Genomic DNA, 17440 nt, shown 5'->3' with positions numbered 1-17440 from the left:
ACCCCATAGACTGCAGCCCACCAGGCTCCTCTGTCCAAGGAATTCTCCAGGCAAGAATACTAGAGTGGGTTGCTGTGCCTTCCTTCAGGGGATCTTCCCGATCCAGAGATCGAACCCGTGTCTCTTATGTCTCCTGCACAGGCAAGTAGGTTCTTTGCCACTAGCGCCACCTGGGAAGCCCTGTGTGATGGTACCAGTGTTCAAGTGGGTCTTCTTGACGCCATCCTCACCCTTCTCTAAATCACGGCTCTGTATACAGAATTTGGATGATGTCATTTGGAGGCTCAAAAACTTTGAAGCTGTCTCCTTTTTTCCACTCCAATCTCAACTTCTTTGCCTAGCTTTTATTAAACCCCATAATTTGGCTCCACCCTAACTACTTAACTTTATTTTCCATTATTTGCCTGTCTCACCATTCATCAACCAACAGACATGCCATAATCAATCTTACCACCAAGCTCTGGAAAATCTAAATATAAAAATGGTCCTTCCTTTCATCTGTACTTTTATTTTGAAAGCCTAATGGAGTTCCCCTCTTCTACAAAGCTTTTCTTGATTTCTCCAACCTCATTTATGTTTCACTTTTCTGAACCTGTCTCAAGTGTGTATGTGTGTATGTGTGTGTGTGCCTAAGTCCTTCATCTATTCACTCACTGATGGACACTTAGGTCATTTCCATATCTTGGCTAGTGTAAATAATGCTGCTATGAACATGGAGGTGCAGATATCTTTTCCAGTTAGTGTTTTTGTTTCCTCTGAACATATTCTCAGAAGTTACTATGTAATTTTTGACTTACTGATCAAATGGACTTTAAGCTTAAAGTGGGAAAAGAGATAGAAAAAGTTCAGATATTACTGAAACAATGAAAGCAGCTGGTCATGCTCTCTTTAAAAAATGACAATAGTGAGAATGGTCCAGCAAGTTATTTATTGCAGAAGAAGAAATGGGAAGGGTGTGAGCAACAATGTAGCTTTAGATCCCTGCAAACCCATGTCCAGAATATGGGATTAAATAAAGAAAGCAAATTGGCATTATAAAAATGAGCTAAAAATAGGTGATAATACCACCTAAGCATCACTGAGATTTGAAGGGATGGGACGTAGAAACATAAAGAACTGCTGGTCTGGATTATTTTAGAGGCTGAAGCTGACACAGAAAGAAACCAAGCTGTAATGGGGACTTCAACATTTGGGATATTTGCTAGAGCTCTCCTCCAGCTAAAACTCAAGGTTTTAGCTGATAATGCCTTGCTTAGTCTCCATCTCTCACATAGGGAAAGAAACATTCTGGATAGGAATACAACTACTGGGAAGAAATCAGCTGGCTGAAGAGTAATGGTTAATTGGAAAACCTGAGAGTAACTCTCAAGTTGGCTACAACTGCTGGGGACAGGAATGTGGGACATGCTTAGGGAACAGAAATTACAAAAACTTCAGAGGAAAGAAAAGTGAACCCTGCTTGAGACTCTAAAAGGGAAGGTGCATCATATGTTTTAGGAAGTTCTCAAGAACAGAATTCTAGCTAAACTATCCTTGGTTAATTAATCCCACAAATATTTACTGATCATCCACTGTGGGCCAGGTAATGGGACTTCCCCAGTAGCTCAGCGGTAAAGAATCTGCCTGCAATGCAGGAACTGCAGGAGATGCAAGTTCGATCCCTGGGTCGGGGAAGATCACCTGGAGGGGAGCATGGCAACCCACTCCAGTTTTCCTGTCTGGAGAATCCCACGGACAGAGGAGCCTGGTGGGCTACAGTTGATAGGGTCGCAGAGTCAGACACGACTGAGCATGTAGGCACAAGGAAAATACAAAGGAAGTAGAAAACATGATTACTGACCTGGAGACAGTGAACATTTCAAACTTGGTTGAAAGTAAATTGGGGCTTCCCTAGTGGCTCAGACCGGAGAAGGCAATGGCACCCCACTCCAGTACTCTTGCCTGGAAAATCCCATGGACGGAGGAGCCTGGTGGGCTGCAGTCCATGGGGTCTCAAAGAGTCGGACAGGACTGAGTGACTTCACTTTCACTTTTCACTTTCATGCCTTGGAGAAGGAAATGGCAACCCACTCCAGTGTTCTTGCCTGGAGAATCCCAGGGACAGCAGAGCCTGGTGGGCTGCCGTCTATGGGGTCGCACAGAGTTGGACAGGACTGAAGCGACTTAGCAGTAGCAGCAGCAGCAGTGGCTTAGACAGTAAAGAATCTGCCTGCAATGCGGGAGACCTGGGTTCAGCATCTGGGTTGGGAAGATCCTCTGGAGGAGGGCATGGCAACCCACTTCAGTATTCTGGCCTGGAGAATTCCCGCAGACAGAGGAGTGTGGCGGCCTACAGTCCAGGAGGTCACAGAGAGTCAGACATGACTGAAAGTAGATTATAAACTGAAAGTGAATTTAAAAGAATAACTAGGAAGATTTTCATATCCACACAGGACTTGATAAAGTAACAGGTTTAGACTTCTGGGTTTTAGAGTAAATAATTCTTAAAGCTATATCACTAAAACAATCTAGGAAAGAAGGCTGAGACAAAATGAGAGAACTAAAAAAAGAAGATAAGTGAGAAAGACATGTGGAAAGAGATATAACCAAACAGTAAGCCCCGGTTCATTCTAGTCACATAGAAAAAAGTACAACTTAAATGATTTGATATTTAAAAAAAAATGGAATTCTGGTTATAATGTGCAACACAGAAAAGGAGAAGAGTCTGAAAAGACTCTCTGCACACAGAGCTCTCCAATGAACTGAGGTTTTAAAAGACACAGATAAAAGGCAGAACGCATAACATAGACAGCTGGGAAAGCGGCTCAGGGTGACATCAGGAAGCAAAAAGCCCACAGTGAGCTGAGCTTGAGAAAACCATCAAGGGCTACCAAAGGGGCTTTTGAATTTATGTCCAGAAGAGAAAATTTGCAAAAGGCCTGGGTACACTGGTTAAAGTGAACAGTGTAGTTAACACACGACAGGGAAAAAAGAACCACCTCTACTTTTACATTGCTTTTTAAAATTTTTACACTTGAATACCACCTTCCAGTTTCCATGTTTCTATTTTACAGCGTCCTTGAGAGGTAGGTCCGGCCCCTACTTTAAAGAGAACTCTCTGTCCAGTGCACACCCCCCACTTGAACTCGGCCTCCTTCCTTGGTCTCCTCCTCAGGATGACGGCTGGAAGTGGAGTCTGTGGGGTGAGGGAACCAAAGCCCAGGACAGCGGGGGCCACAGAAGGGTTGCCCCCCGTGCCCTGCAGGTCTTCTGACTCAGCCAGCTGACAAGGTCACACACAGGAATCTGCCTGTGAACTGTGCTGAGGACAAGTACTCTTTTATGGATTATGGAGACCTGGGAGCTCTGCTAAAAGACAGAATACAGGCCTCCCAATCCTTCAAAATGAGGAAAGAGCATAAACATTACAAAATACTAACATGAACATTACAAAAGAGCATGGATATGATGAAACACCAACATCAGTAATAATGTTATGCTTATCACCCAGCTTGAAGAATATTTGAGAAAAGATCATAAAGCAGATGGCTTCTGAACAAAGATGGGTGATCACTAAAAATATACATGGATTCAGGAGGAACAAGTCTTGCCCAGTAACTCTACTTCTTTTCTTGGCAAACCTACAAGGCACACAATCTATATGACTCTTTGAAAGGTATTTAACAAGCTTCGCTCTCCAAGTCTGTTTAGAGGGGTAAGGGATAAAGATGAGGAAACATGGGCTGAGTAATAGATGTGTTTATAAAGCAACAAAACTCAGAATGCTCGTAGGCAAGTTCTGCACAAGACTTATGGGGCTTCAGTAGTTATACTAACAATGAACCAGATAAAGCTTTTAATGACACTCTTACCAAAACATGAGGATGAATAGATCCTAGAGAATAACCAAGAGCAGGACACCAGAGTCAGAATCCAAACTAGTTTTTACAGGAGGTTAACTTTAACAAATGAAATTTAATAAAGAGAAGGTAAAAATTATATTTGGATTCAAAAACAAATGCTAAGTATAAATCGTGATAAACTATTATATACATAAGGAACAACTAAAGATTTTGCTGAATAAAGCTTGACACAAATTCAAAGTATGGAAAAGCTGTCCTCAAAATTTACAAGATCTCAATCTTAGGCTAAGTTAATAGACATAGGTTAGAAACAAGCAAGATGAATGCCATACTCTAGACTGTATCACTGGGTTCAGACCTGGAGAAGTTTTCTATAGTTGGCAATGTGCTATAGCAAGTACAAAAGGACAAGGTAAAATGTCCTCACAATTTGAAAATTAAGTCACCCTCTGGGAGTAATAACAGCATGAACCAAAAGAATTAGAAATGACTATCAACATAAGTAATTCCAAGAAAAGGTATAATTGAAAATATTTGAGAACACTCACACCCAATCAAAAGTGAGCAGGGTGTACTTTCTGGGAGGCTGGATTATAACAAAATGTGAATTAAGAAAGCTGAAACACTGTCAATTGTGTTTTTGTCTGGCTAAAGGAAAGACTGTATTAACAGAAGGTGCTCAGTCACTCAGTCATGTCCAACTCTTTGTGGCCCCATGGACTGTAGCCCATCAGGCTCCTCTGCCCAGGCAATTTTCCAGGCAAGAATTCTGGAGTAGGGAGCAATGTCCTACTTCAGGGGATCTTCCCGACCCAGGGATCAAACCTGCATGTTGTGTGTCTCTTGTACTGGCAGGGGATCCCTTACCACTAGCAGCAGCTGGTGAGCCTGTTAAGAGAACAATGTTACATTAATCTGTTGGGGGCGGGGACAGGAGTTTAACAAGCAGGATTTTGCCTGTAGTCCCCAACACTGTCTGAGACAGAGATGGCTGAGTATGTCCAGAGCACTGCTGGCAAGTGTATCCTCAGTAAAAAGAGGCTCCATCAGCTATCCTGGCTCAGTGACACTCCTCACTAAGATGACCTATTTTGATTAGAGTAACCACTTCCCGTGTAGACTGTCCTACTGGGGTGACAGTGCACTGACCAAATTATGACGTTTCCGTTCTACTCACAGTGATATAATAAATTCACTAGTTGACTTCTTATTTCTCTGTCAGTCTCCTGGTCACTTGCTAAATATAAGTAGATTCCACAATCCCAAATGTTTCTGGACACACACATACACACAAATTCACATTTATGGCACTGGAAAAGCAAAGTCTATACATTAAGTTGTGTCATTCTATATCCAGACACCACAAACCTGTGAAGTCCTGTTTCTCTGTATGACAACTGTATTTTATCTAAAAGTGAACCACACATTTTAAGAGAGAAAACTAACAAAATATAACACATGTGGAAGAAAGTAGTCAGGAAAGTAAAAAGTCTGAAATTCCTGATATGTGAACAAACTAAATGAACGTGCTTAGCTTGAGACAGAGAAGATATGAGATAGTCGTCCTCAGTCGTCACTCTTGCTGTTGCTTAGTTGCTAAGTCATGTCTGACTCTTTGAGATCCCATGGACTATAGCCTTCCGGGCTCCTGTCCACGGGATTTCCCAGGAAAGCATACTGGAGTGGGTTGCCATTTCCTTCATCATTCTTTCAGTGATATAAAATTATCTCTAACTCTGTAATAAGAATCAGTTGAAAGAGAAGGCTAGAAAAGCAAAAAGGGTGCCACTTCTTGAAGGGACTCTGGTCACAGGCCATGGTAAGGAATCTGGTGGAGACGATGGAGAATCATTGGAAATTGAACTGTGGAAGTTACATAATCAGATTTATGTTTGAGGAGAACCCTTTTGGCAGCCACACATAAAATGGATTGGAAGAGCGCAAGGCTGGTAGCAGAAAAAGACGGTTATTTCAGTAATTTGGAGTCCACATGAAGATGCTGACGCTGCAGAAAGAGCCGAGGTGGGGACTTCCCTGGTGGTCTAGGGGCTCAGACTCCATGTTTCCAGTTCCAGGGGCCCAAGTTCGATCCCTGAAAGCAAACTAGATCCCACATGCTGCAACTAAGAGTTTATGTGAGTGATAAACAAGAGGAGAGTCAAGGATGATCTCCAGCTTTACGGCTGGGACAACCAAAGAGAATAATACCGTGCCCTGGAGGAGGTAAGAAGCCTGAGACAGATTCTGGGAAAGGAGAAGATAACACTGAGTCTCGCGGAAAACACCTAGATGGTGATGTCTACGAAAGAGATGAACCACTGGAGTCTCAAGCTCAGAAAAGGGGTCTGGTTTGAAAGTCATCATCACAGAGTAGTCACTGAAGGAAGCATCAGAGCCTATAAGATCATCCAGACCCCAGAGTGTGAGGAGTAAGCAGAGGGTTGGGGACAGAAGGTGGAGCACACGAACCACTCAAGAGAATGAAAGTCAGTGATCTCATGGTATGTTAAGTTTCTTCTCTTTGCAAGGAATTGAAATTTTTAGGCAAAGACTAAACACCCACTTACCAAGGATTAGGGGGAATTCACAGCACAGAACTGGACTATCTGACCTCTATAGGATCTTTCAACTCTGAAAATGAGTCAAAGACTTTAATTCACTCTAGTATTTCTTACAATCTGAGAAAACTTTTTATCATCACTACAGAAAAACTAAAATCATACTTTTTTCTTCATACTTATTTTAATTCTTTGGCTTGCTTTGTCCAAGGATGAAAAAACATTTTGAGGAACTAAAGTTTCTTGTTTGATAATGTCTCCGTAAAGGGAAGGAGACCCTGACTGACCGAGCCAGGCAAACACAGGCTCTTAGCTGATTTCTTGTTCTATGTTCCCCTCTATGGGTCCTATTATACCGTTGGTATCAGGATGTAGTTTTACCCAAACACATGTGCTTACTTATTCTTCCTTTCCCTTTCTGTCACCCTGTGCCTGACTGGGGCTAGACTTAATCTATGGTTTTAAGTCTTAAAGGTTTTCTGAAATGTAGCTATAATTTCCACTAATATTTAAAGTGTATTGGCTTTTGTTTCCCTTTCTGCTTAATTCTAGACACACAGAGACACAGGTATATAAACACATTTTTTAAAGTTAAATCCAGAAATGTTTGATTAGAACAAACTGTCATTTTTGGCACAACAATACACCCAGGGTATTTTTAGAGAGGACTAAAATTTCACCTTAAAAGATGACACTGGTTCTACCCAGAGACACTTAGAACAGGTGTCAGAGAAATTTGACCTCTTTCAACGATATGCACCTTTCTCCTGCTCCCAGTCAACACCTCTCCTGCCCCTCTGCAAGCCTTCTCTTTCTTCTCCTGCCCTTGTCTTTCGCTTTCTTCCTGGCAGTACCCATAAACTTTTATTACCACGAATGGCAGTAAAGCTAAGACAGCTGCCGCCACCCCCCACCCCCTATCTAGAAATACAATGGATATAAATCTAACTGGAGTTTAGAATGAACTTTTTGGTCGTCCTTAGAAAACAGTTTAACTATATTCTCTGTCAGTGGCCCAATCCACAGGACAGGAAAACAAATGGCTGCAGCAAGTAAACTTTGGTGGAAAGAAACCACAAGCGCTTTTTTAGCTCTAGCAGTCTAATGTGGAGACTCAGAACCGTGACTTGCAGATGCAGGTTTCTAAATGACCAAAACAGAGAGAAACAGGACAAACTAGAGATAACGGCTGACACCATTTGAAGTTTAGAGTCCTGCTAAGTAATTACAACACAATAAGCATTAGAGTAGAGAAGATTTAAAAAAAAAAAAATCAAGGCTAGATCCAGAGTAAAAGGACTTTAGCACTAGATATTACAATTCTGGGAAAGTTTTAGGGGCACCATAAAACTTTATGGGAAAGATAAATAATTATGTTCCTCTCAAGTCAGGTGCTCTTGAAGCCGTGTTCTGATGCTGCACGCTCATACAACAAGCCTACGTGCTCCAGGCATTCACCAAAGGAAAGGATTTTAGGATTTTATCCTCCCTGGCTAATGGTATCACTACCTTCTCTGTTTAATTTCACAAAATGGAAGCAAGAGACAATTTATCCCTGGCAGCCGACTTGGGAACCACAGCAGAGGGACTTCCATGAGGCTGTAAGAAGCGACAGAAACATTTCCTTACAAAAGTTCAGAGTGCTGAAGCTAAATAAACTAAATATGGAAAAACACAGCAAATAAAAAGTTATTTTACCAGGACAAGTTCCTTTATCTTACCTAGCCTCTTGTCCTAACACTAAAGTAATCCCAAAACAGTCTCTCACACTCTATGCTATTATATCTTCCTCCTGCTTGTTGGCCAGAAAAACTCCTCCTCAACCTTCAAGTCTAAGCTCCAACACCACCACCTCCCTGGAAACCTCTGATTCTCCCAAACAGGTGCTCTTTTTCCTTCCTTCCTGAGTGCCACTTCATTACAGCAGCGACATGCTATTGCGATTACCTCTAAACCTCGAGGTAGCTCGCAGCTGCCTGCCTGCCCTCTGAAGGCACAACCTGTCTTTCCATCACTGCATCTCCTGGAACAGGGCACAGACCTCACATGTAATCACAGAGGCAAAGAACTCCCTACGTCTCAACATGAAGGGCCAACACTCACCCACGCGGTCTCTCCTTTCCAATCCCACCAGGTTTAGAATTTCACTATCAACCCTTTTGGAGAAGGAAACAGCAACTCACTCCAGTATTCTTGCCTGGAAAATGCCATGGACAGAGGAGCCTGGTGGGTGGGCTACAGTCTATGGGGTCACGAAAGAGTCAGACACGACTGAGCATGAGTGCAATCTCAGATTATTTCAACCAGCCTCTTCCTCGGTCTTCCCATTTCCAGTCCGTCTTCCCTTGAATCCGTCCCATATACACTACTGCCTCTGTAATCTCACTAAAGTAGAACTTTAATTAAATGTACCAGGTTGCACAGTTGATGATGCAGAGAATGAAAAGCTGAAAAACACCTGTTCTCTAAGCTGAATGGGCTCAAATCCAACAAGGCAAAGAAAGAAGTAAATAATTAACACAAAATTCATCAGGTCTTATGGAGATATTTCAAACTCATGCTAATCCCTCCCCTGACATGTCTTTCACTCATAAACGGTCAATTTCTATTTCACTTTATATTGGAAGCCATCCTAATCTCTCCAGCCAGAAGCAATCTTTTCTCCTTCTGTTTCCCAGTGCCCTGTTACTTGCTTATCGCTTTCTGCTTGATTTACACTTATTTGCACTCATACATTATGTCTTACTGGATTGAACCTTCCTCGATAGAAGGGCAATCCCTTCCACTTGTCTCTATTTTGCCACGGTATCTAATACAGCATCCGGAAAATAGTTGATAAATGTTGAACTGTGATGATTAAGCTAATGAAAATATTGTGAGTCTGTGATTCCTTGAGGGTTTGCCAGTATTAAGAATATCAGTGGGTCAAATAATACACACAATTCAAGACTTAAATTTTTCCACTCTAGCCACCAAAATAGAAAGTCTATTCTGTTTGGCAAAGTAATAGTGGACATAAGGAGAACATCCTCAACCAGATTTGAAAGACGTGTCCAAATCCAATGGATCACTACTGTAAAAACACAACAAAAGGCAACTCCCCAGTCTCAAAAGTAAGCCCCTGCTGACACATACAGAATCATTATGAAGAGCAAACATGTTATGGTGTTTCCGTAATGGGGGCAAGTCAATGGGCGAGTGCTCAGCTAAGTAAAAATGTCCACAACTGGGCAAATACTAAATTTAATAAAGCAAGATACAGGTACAAGATAGTATTTCAAAAATGGATCATTCAATAAACTTTCTGATCACTCAAATTATACACTTTCCAGAGGTGAATACCTGCAGCTTGTCCATCCTTTAAAGCTTATAATCAGTTTCCTACGACAAAGCTACTGGAAGACTCCTCACCAAGCCCTCGTTCTTTAACTTCACTTTTGAAACAATATCTATCCTCCCTCCACCCTTTCCTTCATCATAATTAATCTAGTTAAATCCAACAGCTGTGTGCAGGATGAAGCAGACAGAAACTTAACTATCACTCACCTGAAATGCAAGAATTGAGGACTTAAAATAGTTTATGATTCAAAATGCATAACTAAAATTCCAATTTCTCAATTTTGACCAAAAAAGTTCAAAACCGTTAAGACCCTTTAGGAAAATGCCACACTACAATGATATACATCTGCTCCCAACTGACGTGAAATCAGAACATTTGATCACATTGTTTATTTCAGCATTAAAATCACAGGCCCAAAACTGTCTCATCAACTAACTTTGCAGAAGCCTTAGCAAACTACCTTTGGCAGCTTTTAATCTAAAGACACAAATTTAAGTCTGCTTTGAGGATTAACCAAGAAAATGTCTAAAAATGCTTTATAAGGCTCTAAAGCACAATACAAACATAAGGTGTTACTAGTATTCTTCTTATAGTTAGCTCTCGCCAAGAGCAGGTCCACCTTTATAGGAAATCTGAGCAGAGCTGAAGTTATTTTTTGTATACTTTTCCCAAAGGAATTTATGTTCTATATCAAAAATGTAAATAACTTCTAAAAAAAGGAAGGAGGAGAGGAAAGAAACAAAATTCAGGTGAGACTAGAAGGAGGAGGTAAATTAAACAGCACAGGAAAAGTTTTTTGTAATAAAATAAAGCAATATAAGAGAAAGCAACCCTGGATCTCAGAGATCAGCTTCTAACCCTGCCCCTTAACTATCTTCATCTACTCCTGTGGTCCTGGTCCCTTCACCCCGCTAGGCTCCAGTTTCCTTGTCTGTAACTAGAGATAACAGCTGAGACAGTTGCTGTGTGACTAAATGAGATGATATTTATATACAGTACTCAGTACTATATCTGGTACATAGTAAGTATTAAGCAAATGATTACTGTTGCTGGTAAAATTATTACTAGACCTGTACCCTGATTGGTGACATTCAGGAAGAAAATGGAGCCAAAAACATGTCAATTGGGAAGATGAAATACAGAGGGCTAAGTCTGTAGTCCACTACTGGGTGACAACATTTGGGAAACATGGATTACCACAAAGCATTTTTCATATTAAATACACAAATTACTTACTGTGCCTCCAGGACTGCTGAAGAATCTAGAGAAGCGTAGCCAAAATCTCCAAGTCATAAAAGCTGAAGAGCAACGACTGTATAGAAGGAGAACAGGACAAAAAAAAGTGCTTAGTGATATGTAATTTTCAATTTTCCAAATATTCATAGATAGAATGAAAGTGAGGCTCCATAGCAAAGCCACCACAACTCTGCTGACCCAAAATAGATGGTATTAGCATCATATAGAATCATTTCAGTTTCTGCCATCTTGTTTTTTATTCTGGGGAAGTGGTTATATCTGTGGTTGATTTTGAGATGCTGTGTGTGTGTGTGTGTGTGTGCGCGCGCGCGTGTGTGTGTATGCACGTGTGTGCATGTGCGTATGTGTTTGTGCTCAGTCATGTCTGACTCTATGCAACCCCATGGACGGTAGCCCACCAGCCTTCTCTGTCTGTGGGATTTTTCCAGGCAGGAATACTGAAGTGGGTTGTCATTTCCTCCTCCAAGGAATCTTCCCAACCCGGAGATCAAACTCGCATCTCTTGCATCTCCTGCATTGGCAAGCAGGCTCTTTACCTAGGGTAAGTAGGGTCACCTGGGAAATCATTATTAATGCCACCATATTTGATAACTGTAAAACAGTAGAAGTGTCCCAAAATTAGGAAGAAGAGGAATAGAATCCCCTCCTGAAGCAGATGAAGAGATAGCAAATAATTGTAAAAGGTGAAAAACAATGAACATAGGCTTTGCATATGGGCTCAGCAACTTAAACACTCTAACATGTGAAAAGTCTGCGCCCATGGATGTTAAGACTCATGTCACTAACCAGAGATTTGCTGTGAAAGTAAGTGAAAGTGTTAGCCACTCAGTTGTATCTGACTGTTTGTAACCCCATGGACTGTAGCCCATCAGACTCCTCTTCTGTCCACGGAATTCTTCAGGCAAGAATACTGGAATGGGTAGCCATTCCCTTCTCCAGGGGATCTTCCCAACCCAGCAATCAAACCCAGGTCTCCTGCATTGCAGGCAGATTCTTTACCACTGAGCAACCTGGAAAGCCCTATGGAACCAATAAGAATCAGCAAAAAGACCAGGAAAACAGGAAACGTTCCATATGGGTGGTCAGAGAATCAACACCCACTTGGGTTGTCAACCTGTCTAGGGTTAACTCAGGGGAAGGCAAAGAGCTTGTTTAAGAATTTAAAAGCTGAACACAGTACAAGTACTATTGTCATAAGCCACAGAAAAACTGCCAAAGTTCGAGGCCTTTCTGAATGTACACAACATCAACATGAATGGTCAACTCACTATCTCACCTGTAACTGCTAAGGTCTTAGGGAGGTTACGGCTCTCAGTGGACTTTCATTGGAGACAAAACAAGCCTATGATGGGAAAAGATGCCTGCAAAATTACTATCAGCAAGGAGGTGAGGGTATGTCTGGTTTCCCTTTGAGTTTACCCAACTCACACTCCTCCTTACTGAGAATAACCTTTTCAAAATAAAACCTGTACTTGAAGGAATGTGTGATTTTTCTTTCTTTCTTTCTTTTTTATAACAAAGCACAGTGGACTTAGAAGCATCTCCCTGAAATTATGGGCTGAAGATACCCAAAATTTTGTCAAACAGTGGGTGGTAAATGGAAATAATATACCATCACTATTAATTCAGGCTGTGTGGAAAAAAAAAATTTTAAATCTGTTTTGCGATCACCAGCCCAGGCTGGATGCATGAGACAAGTGCTCGGGCCTGGTGCACTGGGAGGACCCAGAGGAATCGGGTGGAGAGGGAAGTTGGAGGGGGGATCAGGATGGGGAATACATGTAAATCCATGGCTGATTCATGTCAATGTATGACAAAAACCACTACAATAAAAAAAATAAATAAAAAATTAAAAAAAAAATCTGTTTTGCAATTTGTGTCTTATTGTAATCATATAAATACATTAGGCTCTAAATCCTGGATTTTTTTCTGCCAATTTTTTTTCCCATTTTTTCCCATTAGGTTTTAAGCTTGTCAAGGTTTTCTACAATCTACCACACTCACACAAGGAGAGGATACTTATATTCATTAATAAAAACTGTGCCCCTAGAGCTCTACTTGATACTACAAGAACAGCTGATAAGGGCTCCGACAAAGGTCTGCATCTTGCTGGGAGGAAAGGACAGCTAAGTATCCATATGGTTAGTATGGTCTAACCATAATTTTTTCCCCTTATCTTTAAATCCAATTTAAAGTGACTTCAATACCTAACCAACAAGTGCAAACCACTCCTGAAACTTCACAAATAAAATCAGTTGGACCATACATTCAACAAAGCAGCATTTACCAAGTAGGCTTGTACTGGGCCCAGTGCAATTCTAGAGTACCTTTTATTTCACAACCCCAAAGAGCTTTCAAAGTTGCCCTAACATAAAAGTATCAGTGACTGAACTTCTCTCATTTTATACATGTACAACACTATTCAAAACACTGATTCAAGTGTTCAACACTATTCAGATTCACTGATTATAAATTTAGCTGCTGTGAAAATAAAAAATAAAAAGGGCTGCTGAGACTGACGTTCAATAATTAACTAAATTCCAACTTTCCAATTCAATCCAAAAAATACCCAGTGCCAAGTGGTTTTAAAAAATTACAAGCCAAAATATACAATGATTCAAACATTCCACTAGGCAAAGGAATTAACATAGTTACAACTTCTCCCTTGGAAACTGTGGGTACTGCTACTAGGTAATGAATCAAATTTATCAAAACCCCACTCAAGGATTACACTTAATGTGTACCAAGAGCAATTTCTAAAAACGGAGTTAGTATCTAACATGCCAAAAATAACCTATTTACCAGGGTTTTCACCATTTTGGAGCTCTTTCTAGAAAACACATCCCTAAATTTAGGTGTCAGGTGAACGCATTTTCCCAAACCAACATCATCAAAAGTGGGAGAAAAATCAAGGAGATTGGTTAAGCACAGGGATACAAGTCAGAATTCTTGGGTGGGAACCCCTGCTTTACCATTTTCTAGATACCTCAATTACTGCGTCTGCAAAATGGGAATAAAAACACCCACTCCACACAGTTGCTGTAAGGATTAAACTGAGGTAGATTAGCACGGTAACGGTTTAGGAGCAAGCAGCATTATATAAAGTGTTTGCTTATGATGATCATCATATGACTAGATCATCTCAATCATCTACACAAATGCCTTTCCCTGATGAAAGCCTTCTTTAATTGGTCTACTAGAATTTAACCCCTTCCTCTTTGGCTTCCCCACAAAATGGATTGTGTATTACAGTTATTTGGGAATATCTTCTTCGCATCAGGTTGAAGACAAAAGACCACAGTTCATCTGAGTGCACAGGGCAGCAAATGCTACTCACTGTTGCCCTTCAGTTCCCTCTCTCTAAAGGTTCTGAACAATAATACTCTGTCAATCAATTAGAAAACAGGTAACTGGAGAAAGGAGCTTTCTGTAATCAGCACACATCAGTACCGGACCTATCTAGGTAAACACTCTCTTAACACTTAAACAAAAATTTGGGGGTGGGGAAGAAGGATTCACTTAATATCTTTTAACTACTGACCAAGGTTATCTTTTTAAATCAATTTTTAAGATTTCTTATGCTTTAAAAGCTCTCTTATTATTTTATTCAAAAAGCCTATGGTTAAAAAAAAAGTCTATGGTGTTTTTAATATAAAAATACAGTAGCATAATTTCCACATATGTCAAGCCAACCTAATCATAACTTACCCATCTGCTAATTTTAATGTAATCTTGGGGTTGCTATATGACAATATGCTTGCCTGATTCACCCTCCACTGTTTATGTAAAATAAAACCATTTTCACATTACATTGAGATGCAAAACTTTCTGGCTTTGATTTGTGCCCTTTTCCGTCTCTCAAAAAAGTGCCACACACATGCAAAAGAGCCTCCAGCTTATCCCAGATCACTGGGAAAACACTATATAAAGTGTTATCCAACTTTGCTAACATGATGCTGCAGCCCTAACTTTGAGAGGACAGAACTTTTCTGAGAACAAATGGCTGAATTCAGGCTGTTGCTTTATTATCCCTTTCTACAAACTACAATTCTTCCTTTGTTTTTATAGTGTGTTACCTTCAGAAATTAATTTTTTCAGCATGAAAACTGCCAAGGACATCTTATTTGCACAAATATTTCTGGTCTCCACTCTATGATTTATTTAAAAAGAAACTCAACAACAAAAGACTAAAGAAGAATTGCACTCATTTAATGTGGTTTTTCTAAGTCTAATTTTTTTTTTCATTCCCCAGTGGCAGGGGCTTTCAAAGGATTACAAAGACAACACCCAATTTGTTTCTCATTCTAAACATTTCCCAAGTAAATGGGGAATGTCATTAGCCATCTTAACAAGGAGAACACCACAAACGCTAAGCCATATCAAACCAAATTTAAAAAAAAAAATTTTTTTTTTATCCATTGTACTTCCTCTGAGATCAGAATCTTTTACAGAAAGGTACTTTGATGTTTCTATGCAATGAACAAATGTCATCATAATTAACATCCTATTTCGGACGAATTTCTCTCCCCTCACATAGTCACGACAAGAATGGTAAATTCACATACAACACCTCTCAGCCACTGGATAGACAGTATAATAAACTTAATTGTTTTATATATCCTGAGGCATACAAAGAAAAACCAAACACAAAGAGGCTTCCAGTATCTTATATACATTTATGACCTAGACAAAGAACTTTCAAAAACCTTCCCTCAGTAAGCAAAACTGGGCTTAAACAACAATAAACCCTGCCTTAAAGTAAGGAGACTTGACAAGTATAAGGCCTAACCCCGTCCCCCACTCACAGCCCCCGAAAAACCAAGTCTCACTCCCGGCTTACAGCTAGGAGGCATAAGTGAAACACTTAAAGCTGTTTCCTCAGATTTTAGTAGTATTAAAGCTAATACTCAGGCCACCTTTTCCAAGCAATTGGCTTCTATCAAAACTTATCGCAAGTTGCGTGAAATAGACAGGAGCGTTGGCTCTGCATTTTATCAAGTGAGGAACTCCAGCATCATGCTCTCTGGACCAGCCCCTACTCCCTGCACCACCAGGTCTCCCCGCCCCCCTCCCCATTTCTTTTTATGTCTTTCCTCCAAATTCACAATCCGAAAAGCGGTCCCATAAAACAGAAGTAGTATCAGTAAACGGGAGGCCACTGATTTTGAAAATAAAGTTAGTTCTTCTGCTCTCTACCTGGCAACTTTTAAGGGTGAAATGTTTCCTTCCTCCATCGGACACAACCTTCCCTATTTTTACCCATACCAAACAACCACTCGTTCGTCCTCCCGTAGTAAAGATGAAAAAAAAGGGAGTGGGAGAAAATGATGGTGAAAAGAAGGGTCTAGGATTCCAGCGGTAGGGTCCGATTTTGAGAGACCGGCTTTAAACACTCCTTGGCTTCTGGGAGCTGGGCGGCTTTTACTGTGTCTATTTGAGAAATGTTTAGCAATCTGACGCATCAGTTTTTAGGAATGGTACACAAACAGCCCCCACAATCTAAAAGCCATGGCCAGAATCCTTCCCCTCGCTGGCATCGGCTGGAGGGCACGGGAAGGGAGAGGAGGGGATACAGGGGAAGGTCCGCGACATTTGTTATTGTTTATGAAGCCCAGGCAGGGACAGGGAGCCCGGGGCTCAGGGGCCGCGGAGGGGAGAGGCCAGAGGAGCCAAGGAGGACAAAGATTCCTCCCCGGGCCCCAGGCCACCTCTCCGGACACCCGGGGCCAGTATCACCCCAAGAAACAAGAGGGCCAAGGCCGTCACCGGAGCTTCACCGGAGATATTTCCAGCCTCGAAATCAGCCCGGCTTTCCCTGGACACCGTAAGACACATAAGATCTTCTGATCCGGCTCTCAGAGTTGGGGCCGGAGCGGCGAGCCGGACCCCTAGCCTCCTCCGCGAAGGAGCGCCGCATCAGCGCACTCACCTGCCTCCGGTCGCGCCAGCGGCCGGCTCAGCCTCCACACGGACCGCAGCCGGCCCGGCGACCGTCTGCTCCCTCTGCCCGCTCCGCCCTCGCCCCGCCCCCGGGAGGTGGGACCCGCCGCCGCCGCGCCGGAATCTCGGGGCGGCCTCCCTGAACTCTCGCGAGCCCTCCCTCCTCCGTTTCTAGGAGGCTCGGCCGGTGCCTGACGTCATACGCACCACAGCCGGAAGTAGCCTTCTGTCGTCAACGCAGGCACCCCACCACACACACGCCCCACCCACCTGCACCCGGTGAATTCCTGACTGGCCCTGAAGGAGTTGTTCGAAGAGTGACCGCCTCCCTTCCTCATCAGCCTCACTTCACTTCCCTCCTCCCTGCTGAAAGCTAGTTCAGGCCACTCTTGAGTGATCCAGGGTGTTGCCACATTGGTCACGTGTCCTACATGTCGCCAGAGTTTTTCTTGATGCTTCACAATGTAAAGTGAGTGTTAAAGATAAAAGGGAGCTTAGAGATC

The 17440-nt window shown here is 41.9% G+C and overlaps 1 protein-coding gene across 2 annotated transcripts in view; it reads right to left on the bottom strand.

Moving 5' to 3' along the window:
* The window catches only part of STK38L (serine/threonine kinase 38 like), an 80857-nt gene extending 63816 nt beyond the window's left edge, over positions 1-17041 (bottom strand). For both annotated transcript variants that reach the window (XM_043440269.1, XM_043440268.1), the window contains exons 1-2: positions 16927-17041; positions 10977-11052 (exon numbers count right to left, since the gene is read on the bottom strand). The gene's annotated coding sequence lies outside the window, so the exon portion shown is untranslated. The remainder of the gene's footprint in view (positions 1-10976; positions 11053-16926) is intronic.
* Between the last annotated feature and the right edge of the window lie 399 nt (positions 17042-17440).

This window comes from Cervus canadensis, chromosome 21 (assembly GCF_019320065.1).
Source record: "Cervus canadensis isolate Bull #8, Minnesota chromosome 21, ASM1932006v1, whole genome shotgun sequence".
In the NCBI taxonomy this organism is placed as follows: domain Eukaryota; kingdom Metazoa; phylum Chordata; class Mammalia; order Artiodactyla; family Cervidae; genus Cervus; species Cervus canadensis.
This window is presented reverse-complemented; position numbering and strand designations above follow the sequence as displayed.